The sequence below is a fragment of the Macaca mulatta genome, chromosome 7 (assembly GCF_049350105.2).
Source record: "Macaca mulatta isolate MMU2019108-1 chromosome 7, T2T-MMU8v2.0, whole genome shotgun sequence".
Taxonomy (NCBI): Eukaryota; Metazoa; Chordata; class Mammalia; order Primates; family Cercopithecidae; genus Macaca; species Macaca mulatta.
The window spans coordinates 177,541,255-177,552,448 of record NC_133412.1 but is presented as its reverse complement, the minus strand read 5'-3'; the positions used below and the strand labels follow the sequence as shown (position 1 = coordinate 177,552,448).

Genomic DNA, 11,194 nt, shown 5'->3' with positions numbered 1-11,194 from the left:
CAGGCGAGGTGGCAGGCGCCTGTAGTCCCAGCTACTCGGGAGGCTGAGGCAGGAGAATGGTGTAAACCCAGGAGGCAGAGCTTGCAGTGAGCTGAGATCTGGCCACTGCACTCCAGCCTGGGCGACAAAGCAAGACTCCGTCTCAAAAAAAAAAAAAAGAATAACAATAGCACAAGGCCTGGGAGGGAGAAATGGAAGTGTTCCATTATGTATCTATAAGGCTGCAAGATTCTAATACTATACATAATTTTTTACACTGCACATAAATTGGTATAATATTATTTTAAAATGGAATGTGATAAGTTAAAGATGTATATGTGAGTCCTAAAGCAAACAATGAAAAAACATATCAAAGAGTTGTAGCTAATACGACAACAAAGGGTATAAATTTGAATCATAAAATAGTCCATCAATCCAAAAGAAGGCAAAAAAATAAATAAATAGAGAACAAAAAATGAATAGGACAGAAAGAAAATAAAGAGCAAGATGATAGATCAAAATTCAAATATGTCAATAATCACAGTAAATGTAAATGGTCTAAATATCTCAATTAGAAGGCAGAGATTGTCTGACCAAATAAAAAAATAAGATCCAACTATGTGCTACCTACAAAAAAAAAGCTTAAATGTAAAAAGAGAAACAGGTTAAATGTAAAAGGATAAGGCCAAGTGCGGTGGCTCACGCCTGTAATCCCAGCACTTTGGGAGGCTGAGGCAGGTGGATCTCGAGGTCAGGAGATTGAGACCATCCTGGCTAAAATGGTGAAACCACGTCTCTACTACAAATACAAAAAAATTAGCCGGCGTGGTGGCGGGCACCTGTAGTCCCAGCTACTCGGGAAGCTGAGGCAGAAGAATGGCACGAACCCAGGAGGCGGAGCTTGCAGTGAGCGGAGATCGCACCACTGCACTTCAGCCTGGGTGACAGAGCCAGACTCCGTCTCAAAAAAAAAAAAAAAAAGTAACAGGATACAAAAAGAAACACATTAACACTAATCGAAAGAAAGTTGGAATGCCTGTATTAATAACAAAAAGGTAAATTTCAGAGCAAAGAATATAATCAATGATAAAGCAATTTCATAATGGTAAAAGGCTTATTTCAAGAAGAGGACAAAGGAATTATAAATGTTTATTCTCAATATGACAGAGGTCCAGATATACATGAAGCAAAAGTGAATAGAACTGAAAGGAGAAATGGGCCAATCCACAGTTATAGTTGGAGACTTTAACACTCCTCTCTCAGTAACTGATAAAACAGCTAGACAGAAAATCTTAAGGATACAGTTGGCTTGAACAACACTATCAACCAACTTAACCTAGTTGATATTTATAGAACAGTACTCCCAATGACAGAAAAATACACATTATTTTTCAGTACACACAAAACATTTACCAAAATAAAACTCATTATGGGCCATAAAACAAGTCCAATAAACTTAATAGGACTCAAGTAATACAGAGTATGGTTTCTGACTATGATGGAATTAAATTAGAAATCAATATCAGAAAGAGACTGTGAAAATTCTCAAATATTTTGAAACTAAATTATACACTCCCAGGCTGGGTGTGGTGGCTCATGCCTATAATCCGAGCTCTTTGGGAGGCCAAGGCTGGTGTATCACCTGAGCCCAGGAGTTTGAGACCAGCCTGGGCAATATGACAAAACCCCATGTCTACAAAAAATACAAAAATTAGCCAGGCATGGTGGTGCACACCTGTAGTCCCAGCTACTCCAGGGGTTGAGGTGGAAGGATTGCTTGAGCCTGGCAGGTAGAAGTTGTGGTAAGTGGAGATCGCGCCACTGCACTCCAACCTGGGAAACAGACTCGGACTCATCAAAAAAAAAAAAAAAAAAGAAAGAAAAAAAGAAAGAGAGAAGAAAGAAGAAAGAAAGAAGAGAACGAGAGAGAAGAAAGAAAGAAGAAAAGAAAGGAAGGGAGGGAGGAAGAAAGAAAGAAAAGAAAGGCACTTCTAGATAATCCAACTGTCAAAGAAAAATTCAAAAGGGGAATTAGCAAATATTTTAAAGTGAATGAACCTGAAAGCACAATATATCTAAATTTGTGTAATGGAGCTAAAACCAAAAGCTGATTCTTTCCCAAAACTGATAAAAATTATAAGCCTCTATCCAGACGGATCAAGAAAAAAAGAGAAAACACGTAATTAATACTAAGAATGAGAAAGGGTTCATCACCACAGAGTCTACAGATATTAAAAGATAATAATGGAATAGTATGTATAACTTTATACCAATAAATTCAACAATTTAGATTAAATAAATCCTGTAAAATATCCAAACTACTAAAACTCACTCAAGAAGACATAGATATACTGAATGGTCCTATATCTAGGAAATATGTTGAATTTGGAGTTCTTTCCAACAAAGAAAACTCCAGGGGTGGGAGGAGTTGGGGAAGTAAAGAGGGATCACCAAGGGCTGTATGAACCCTGCAGGTAGCTGTGTTTGGTCTGTTTAGCATCTTGACTGTGGTCATGGTTTCACAGATGTGCACATATGTGTCAAGAGTCATCAAATTGTACACTGTAAACCTGTGCACTTTACCGTATGTCAGTGGCATTACAATAAACCCAAGAAAAACAGTGACACCCCTGACAAAGACTGGAGGGCTCAAGGCAACTCTGCTTCTATGTGTGCCCTCCCAGCACAACTTTGCTCCCCTGGCAGCCTCAGAACCACAAAAAAGATGTTCAGAAAGCCAGTCACAGTGACCCCACAGCCCTATGATGGATCTGCTGTCCCATGGGGCTTATCTAGTCACGTAGAAAGGAGTCATCATCTGTCCTCTCTCTGATTATTCTCAACTGCAAATACATTGCCATGGCTCGAGTGCTTGTGACCCCTCCAAAATTCATGTTGAAACTTAATCCCCAGTGCAACAGGATGAAGAGCTGAGGCCTTCAGTGGATGATGAGGTCATGAGTGCTCCACCCTCATGGGTAGGATTTGTGCCTTATAAAAGGGCATGAGGGGGCGAGTTTGCCCTTCCCGTCCTTTCTACTGTTCATCCCTTCTGTTGTGTGAGGACATGATGTCCCTCCCCTCCAGGGCATGCACACAAGACACCAACTTGGAGACAGAGACTGAGACCTCACAAGATATTGAACCTGCCGGCACCTTGATCTTGGACTTCCAGCCTACAGATCTGTAAGAAATAAATTTCTCATGGTTCTTTATAATTTATCCGTCTCAGAGGTTTTGTTACAGCAGCACAAATGGCCTGAGACCCGCATATACAATCAGATTCCGTGAGCCTCGAGTGGGCACTCCCAGACCCTGGCCTGGCAAGTTACCTGTGCAGCAGGGGCTGTGGACTCCTCTGGGGAAGGACAGAGAAGCTAAGATGCAAATTCTGCTCTAGGCTCCTGCTCCCAGGGGAGTAGAGGCCAGGACACCACCCATAGCCGCAAATTCAGGGCCTGTCTCCCCTTCCTCCAGCCTGTCTCTCTTCCTGAGGTCTCTCGCCTAAGACAGCTGCTCTCAGCCTTGGGCAGGCTCGCCTGGGAACGTGGTGAGGACCCAGATCCCTGCTGCCCGTCCTACTCACTGAGCCCGGGCCTCTGTGGTGAGTCAGAACCTCTGCCTTCGCATACTGGTTTAGCTACTTTAACAGAGACCAAAAAAACACTGGCTTTAAAAGGCAGAAGGTTCCTTTCTCTTGTGGTAAAGACAAGCTGTTCAGCTGTCCAAGTGGGCAGGGCAGTGTGTGCATGAGCTGGTCCCACGTAGGGTGATCAGCAGTCCTAGTTTGCCCCAGACTCAGAAGATTCCAAGAATGTTTCAGTGCCAAATCTGGAAACATGCAGGCACACCTGGACAGGTGGGTCAGCAGGGATGCTTTGCCCTGCCCTGGCGTGGCCCTCCAGTGGCACAGCTGGCACATCTCAGCGCCACAGTGCCCCAGTTCCACCCAGAAGTTGCATCTGCCTCTGTTCACACTTCCCTGGGCAGAACGGTGGCATGTGTCTCTACTAGCAGCCCAGGAGCCCCACATGCCCAGCTTCCCTTCAGGAATTCCGTGGCTGAAGGAATGGACCCCAAGGAGCCATCCTTCACCTGAGTCAGAGGCAGAGGCTGGAGAGGCTGGAGTGGAGGGGCTGGGGTGCCAGGAAGCACAGGTCTAGTCTCAGCAAAGTAGGGGCCTGGCCTCCTGGTGTCCCCAGGGACCAAGCAGGGTCTTGTTGTAAGACCACACCTCATTGCCCCCTGGGGCCTTCCACTGGTCCTCCAAGGCCCTGGCTGAAATTCGGCCTCTCCAAGGATCCCCCACTGGCCCTCCCACCACGTCAGCCCCAGTGACAGCTTTAGCTCTGCCCAGCTGAGCACTCAGGAAGTTTGCTGCATCATCTAAGAGGAAGCTCCAGCGAGCTCCATGTTATCCTACAGAAGGAAGAAATAGGTCCTCCAAGGGGATAAGGGATTTGCCTAGGTCACTTGCTTGTAGGCATAGAACTGGGGTTTGAATGCGTGACAGACTCTCGGTCCCCTGTGCCAGGGGCAGGGAGAGTGGAGGAAGGTACCTCTGCCTCTTCAACCCCTCAGGCCTCCCACCTTGCCCATTCTCCTGGCCAGGTCCCCAGGGCTAGCCTACAGGCTCCAGCGGGAATGGGTGGGAGCCAGCCAAGGCACCAGTGTTGTGGTGAGTGGGAGGAGCGGGAGCAGGCTGGAGCCCCTGAAAGTGGGGCCCCTGGGAGCCAAGCCCTTTCCCCAGCCTGGCTCCTTGAGGCAGTGCAGCTCAAACCCGAGGGGGTGGTCTGGCCCGGTGGCCCAGGGGAGGTCACTGCAATGAGAAAGCTGGTGTCAGGGGCTGGGGGCTTCCCTGGAGAGCAAAGTGCCAGGGGCAGAGTTGAGGGGAGGGCCGTGGGTAAGGACCAGGCCCCTCCACCAACCATCCTCATTTCTGCTTCTCTGAGATTAGAAAGAAAAGGGTGGCTTGCTTTCGAGGGAGAAACCACACTGAGACCTGGGGGGGAAGGACAAGCATCCCCAGGGACATAGTGATGCTTTGGAACGTGTTTATTATCAGTCTAAATTGGACAGACACCAGACAGAATGCTTCCAAGCTGCAGAACAGGGACACAGCCGCGATCCCCCACCTGAGCCTCAGCCTCTCTCATGAGGCTGCTGAGGGTTGAGGGCCCATACAGAGGGCGTGGGGGAACATGCTTGTAAAATGAATTGGCTGCAAGGGGCCGTGGTGGTCAGGAGGCAGCAGCTGGGGAGGACACTGGACGCTGCCAAGGCCCCAGGCTCTGAAGGCAGAGCCTGAGAAGTGGCCACAGTGGCATTTGCTGGGCAACAGAGGAGGTGCTGGCCAGTGGTGGATGCTTTCCCGGGAACTGCACTCCCCCCACCTGGGTGGCCAGTGGATCCTGCTGTCCTGCAGCTGGCCCTCTTCTGGAGCAGCCCTCCACAGTCACCTCCTGTCTCCTCACATCAACCCCCCACGTGTGCAGGTCGGGCTCAGAGAGGGCAGGTGACTGGCCCAAGGCCACCCTAGCAGGCCTCAAACCCAGGCCTGTCTGACCCATCTCCCAGGACTCCCCGCAGCTCTCTAAACACTGGGTGAGGAGGTGGGGACTGGAGGGGGACCCTCCATCCCAGAAGACGCAGCAGGCCGGCAGCACCAGGCAGAAGACCCTGGCCCCTGGCTGGAGGTGGGGACGGATTCAACCCTTTGCTGAGTCCCTCCCAGGACCGCCTGGGGCTTCACACGCAGGCTGGCGCCTAGACCTCTCGGGTGGGCGCTACCACGAGGTTCCAAGGAGGCTCTGGCGAAGGCACCTGTCATCGTGGGTGCCGCTTCTCCTCTACCTGGATGTGGTCTCCAAACTTCCTCCCCACCCCTAGTTTCTGTGCCTCGAATCCTTCATGAGTCTAGCGCGCACTCGTAGGAGCCGCGCAGCGCTCCCTAAGGCCTCAGTGAGTGGAGAAGCTCTGGGGAGCGGGCAGCGGGAACCATCGGTCGGCCAGCAGGGTGTGGCTGCTGGCAGCCTGGTCGGCAGCTCCCAGGAAGCCCAGGGCAAGGAGCGCTCCTCAACCCTACGGGCCCATCGCCCGTTCCTCGCTGGGAATTCCACGGAGTTTCGAGGTGGGGGCCAGCGGGGCTCAGGAGGGCGGCGGCCGCGTCTCCAGGCCGGCAGCGCGCCAGGAGCGTGGGCGACCCAGCGCGCCCCCACCCGGCGGTTCCCAGAGCACAGCCCGGCCGCGCCCGGCCACCTCCCAGCAGCACTCGGCTCTCAGGCCGAGGGTCTTCCCTGGCAGCAGGTGGAGCCAGCCAGGCCCTGGGGGCTGCGGGGTGCGGCGCATGGGACGGCCGACCTGGAGCGCGGAGCGGGTCCGTGGGCCCCTCTGGACTGGTCGCCGGCGCGCCCCTGGCTGTGACTCTGACTCCAGGCTGCGCATGGGACGTTCCGTCGCTGTCGCCGTGCCCGCCGGGTCTAGTGGTCCTAAACATTTCACAATTGCGCTACAGAACTGTTGAACTGTTAAGAACCACTGGACCCAGAGCGCGAGTCCCCAGCACCGTCGGTTCGCCGAGCTGTGGAGAGAGGAGGCCACGACGCCCTTGGGACCGACCGCGTCGCCTGCGGATCCTGGGGACCGGCCCCTGCGCCCAGATCCCCGCTGGTCGTGCACCCACTGCCCTGCTGCAGCCACCCGGCCCCGACGCCGTACCAGACGCAATGGCCTGGCGCTGGGGGATTCCAGCCGCCAAGCCCAGCCCCGCCGCGTCTTCCCAGACCCCGGCGTCCCCTCGTCCTGCGGGCCCCGCGTGGCAGGGCAGCTGAGCTCCGAGCGGCAGCGGCCAGCGCGGCGGCGCCTTTTATGCCGCGTGGCCGCCCTTCCCGGCGCCGGAATGCGCCCGCGCCGTGCTGGCCGGACCGGTTTTTCCGGGCGGGGCGGCTCCCGGGCCCACAGGTCCCGCGACTGATCCTCCACGGCCCGGGGACCTGCTCCGTGCGCCCGCGCGGGGGTGGCCCTGACTCAGCGGCCGCCCCGCCCCACCTGGCGCCCCAGCCTCCAGTGCCGGGCCTGGGCGCACCTGGCCTCCCGGGTTCTGGGTCCCTGCCGGGCCACGCCCGCACCGTCTGGTCTGGGCCGGGGGTACTCGGGTGCACGGAGGGCCCGGGGCTCCACCTTGACCGGGTCGGGGCCCAGGGCGGCCCGAGCAGGTGAGGACCAGCGCCCGACAGGAGCCCAGGGCCGTGCTCGCCCTCCAGCGGGTGTGGGGGCTGGGCTGGACACACCCACCCCGGCCCCTCTCACTTCAAAGGGAACTTCGTGGGAGGGGGAAAGGGAGGGGTAAAGAGAAAGTGAAACTGGAGGGAGGGAGGTTTCTGCCTCTCAGACCCTGAACCCTGAAACCGCCCAGCAGGTTTCTGCTTCTCAGACCCTGAACCCCCACCCCGCAGCCCACAGAAGTAGCCCTGTACCTGCCTCCTCATTTCCCACGCGGTGGGAGGGACGCCCTGCCCCCTCACGCTGCAAGAGCCCGCGCCTCGCTCTCCCCACTCACATCCCAGCCCCGAACGCCCTGGCGCAGCTGGCCCTGCCGGCCCTGCCCACTTAGTCACCTGGAGGTGTCCGGGCCTGACCAGTGGCGCCTCCCAGGGACTGTGTTTCAGCAGAACATGGCAGCTGAGGGGAGGGCTCGGGCTCTAGGAAATACAGAGCAGGGGAGGAGGTGACCCCCTTCAGCGCTTGCCCCAAGTCTGGAGCCATTGGTGTGTCTGTATGGGGTTGGGCAGCAGGGTGGTGACCATTCATTCCAGTGCAGGGCGGTGACACGCCATCCCACCGCCTGCCCAGCCAGCCAGGAGCCAAGTGCTCAGGAACCAAGGTTGGCCCCAGACCGGAACACAACCACCAGATCTGAGGGCTCCCTGAACATTTCCACATGTGCTGTGTGTGGCTCAACTACCGCAGCCACCCTGGAAAGGGAATCAGAAAGGTTTTGTTATTTTCATTTTGCAGTTGGGGAAACTGAGGCTCAGGGAGGGACAGTGACTTCTGAGGATTGCACAGCTCTTGGTGGTAGAGAAGGGATGGCAGGCCTTGCCATCGCTGGGTCTGTGGGTCTCAGTGCCTATGTGTGGAGTCTGAGGGGCTGTGGCATGGGGGAGGGGATAGAAGTGGACATACCGGGCCTGAGATCAAGAGCAGGAGCTTGGGAGCTCCTCCTGCAGCACAACTGCATGGCTGAGAAGAACCCACCTCTCTTTTTTTTTTTTTTTTTTTTTTTGAGACGGAGTCTTGCTCTGTCGCCCAGGCTAGAGTGCAGTGGTGCAATCTTGGCTCACTGCAACCTCCATCTCCCCAGTTCAAGTGATTCTCCCACCTCAGCCTCCCAAGTAGCTGGGACCACAGACAGAAACCACCACACCTGGCTAATGTTTTTATTTATTTTTTAGAGACAGGTTTCGCCATGTTGGCTATTCTCAAACTCCTAGGCTCAAGCTATCCACCCTCCTCGGCCTCCCAAAGTGCCGGAATAGGAGGCGTGAGCCACCAAGCCTGGCCACCTCTCCTTAATTCTAAGCCCTGGTCCAGCCCAGTCCTGGGCAGACTCCTCCCAACACACAGCCACCTGGGTGGGCTCTCCTCACCCAGCAAACGTGGCTCCTGTGTCCAGCATCCAAAGGAACTGATGAGAGAGGACAGGGAGAAGGTGACAAGTACAAGCACCTGCAGTTCCCACCAGCAGCAGGAAATACTGAGGTGTGACCAGAAGGGGAACTTCCTAGCATACATGAGAACTCTGGTTACCTCCAGCTGGGGAAGGGTGGCCCTGGAGGGCCCTCAGCTGAGGAGTCTGATTTTAGGATAGAAAATGCTGGTAAAAAAGACCGTAGTCATGGTGGAGAGATGTTTCCCAGAGATAGACCTGGGATCCAGGTGATTCGAGATGGGCTGTAGGAACCAAGGCCTCCCCCAGCGTGAAATTACCAGGTGTGAGCAATGCCACCCCGCTGTGGGGAGGCGGGTCCCACGCACACCGGGCACCCGGCTGTGCCTCATTCCTGCATCTCCCATGGCCTCATGCCACAGCGAGAGACAAGGGGGCCCTGATTCACAGCCCGGCTCTGCCCTGTGCCAACGCAGAGCCCTGGGCGCAGGACGGGGCCACTCTGTGGCTTAGCTTCCTCAACCGTGAAGTGGGATAGACGGGGACCCGGTGCCCTCCTAGAGGCACAGTGGGGACGAAACACACCAACATGGGGCAGGACACGAACGCTCCAAGCCTGTCTGTCGCAGCTGTTCCCACTGCACACCAGAGAGCCAGAGGCCTTGGAGCCAGGTCACTGGCCAGGGCAGCGCCCAGGGAGACCTAAGCAGTGGCTCTGCACCCCTTGCCACTTCTGGGTGATTCTAGAGGAGTCCCCTTACCCAGGGCCCCTCTGGCCTCTCCCCAAGAGGCACAAGGCAACCCCCAAGGGAGCTCCCAGACTCGAGCCTGTGACTCTTCCCAGCCTCCTGAGACACTGGCCCAGTCCCGGGGCTCCCTGTGGTAGGGCCCTACATCCCACAAGGGTTTGGAGGGGACTGAAAATGGGGGTCTGGCTGCCCAGCCTTGTGAGGAGCTCTCCCCATCTGCCCAGCCCCTGTGGCCCCCAAGCCATCTGTGCCGAACTCCATCAGTGGCCCAGTTGGAGAAAGGCCAACTTGACAGGAGCTCTCTGTGGGACAAGCAGGATGAGTGGGTGTTTCTACACTACAGGACACTCACCCCAGGCGTCAGTGGGTGTGTCTACACTGGCAGGTTGGCACCTGCTCTGGGAGGGTGCTGCCATGTGGGCTAACGTGAGCCACCTGCAGCTTTCACAACCTAGGGCTCCAAGGGCCTGGAGCAGTGCTGAGTGGGGTGGCATGAGCAACAGGCTCTGCCCAGTCACTCGGGAGCCGAGTGAAGCGGGTGGACACTGCCGTGTGCAGGAGCCACCGGGGAGACCAGGTGGGCTCAGCCCGGGCATGCTGGAGGTAGTTCCACCCCTTCTCACCTGCACCAGGCATTTGTTCAGATGCCCCACCACCTCCCTCAAGGCCCTCCAAGGGTCCCGGTCATCTGGGGACAGCAGAGGCTCCTGGTTCTCAGGCCTGGTGCCACCCTCCCTCCACCAGCAGCCCCTCATGGGCCTCACCAGGGTGAGGAGCAAAGGCTTCCCCAGCCGTTTGCACAGCCTCACCTTGTTGTGCAAGGCCCAGGGACACCTGTGTCGGGGAGAGGACAGCAAGGATGCCGGCGGCAGTGCCAGCTGGGCTCAGGAACCATGCTGAGGAGCCCAGGGTATGCCCAGGTGCCAAGGGCCAGCTCTGGGGTCACACTTTTGCCCTCCTGGACCTCCAGTCCAGGGGCCAGCCAAACAGAGGGACCGACAGGAACCGTCACCTGGGCAGGTAGAAAGGCCTGGAAGGAGGCAGCTCCCACGCTCCTCACACCCAGCAAAAAGGGGTCAGGGGCTGGGGGCAGCAGCAGGGAGTCCCTGGCCATCCCAGGCCAGTGCATGCACACATGGTGGGGGCCAGGGGTCCACACTCCTGATTTCAGCCCCAGCTGAAATCACGAGGTCACCCCTGACCTTAGAGCACCACCCCCACAGGGCAGCAGCAGGGCCCACCCCACCCGCCCATCTGCCCAGGCTGTGCAACCAGGCTGGCACAGGTCAGCCTGTGCAGGGTGGCCTGGCTCACGGTGGAGGCTGAGTCAGGAGCGTCAGGCAGTGCAGAGTCTGGAAGGGTCCCGAGGGGCTCACCACCAGAGTGTGAAGCCTCCTGGACATTCATGGCCTTCTGCAGCCCCATGGAGCCCTGGTGTGACCCTGGCCTGAGAGGGGGGCCGGGTGCAGTGATGCCGGGGTGATGGAAAACCAAACAGCAACTGGGACGGGACTGTGAGGACTAAAGAGTTAAGCGGGAGCAGCGTGCTCATCCAGGGGTTGGAGGGCTGCCTGGAGGAGGTGACTTCAAGCTCCAGAACGAAGGCGCAGGAGGTGAGGAGATGGGCAGAGGGTGTCTGGAGGAGGGACCAGTCTGGGCAAAGGCAGGGTGGCAGGAAGGAGGAGGGGCAGCTGGGAAAGGACCGCCTGGCCGAGTCATCTCCGGGCGCCCCACCCCGCCCGGCTCACACAGCTACCCCGGGAAGGATGGGCCAAGTGCCCCCCATCACCCCCACAGA

General features: G+C 56.4%; 1 non-coding gene across 1 annotated transcript; it reads right to left on the bottom strand.

Annotated features, from left to right (window-relative positions):
- Positions 1-6,434: 6,434 nt before the first annotated feature.
- MIR203 (microRNA mir-203) lies at positions 6,435-6,544 on the bottom strand. The gene is given in 1 exon segment (NR_032445.1): positions 6,435-6,544. It is a non-coding gene; the product is annotated as a microRNA mir-203 (primary transcript).
- Between the last annotated feature and the right edge of the window lie 4,650 nt (positions 6,545-11,194).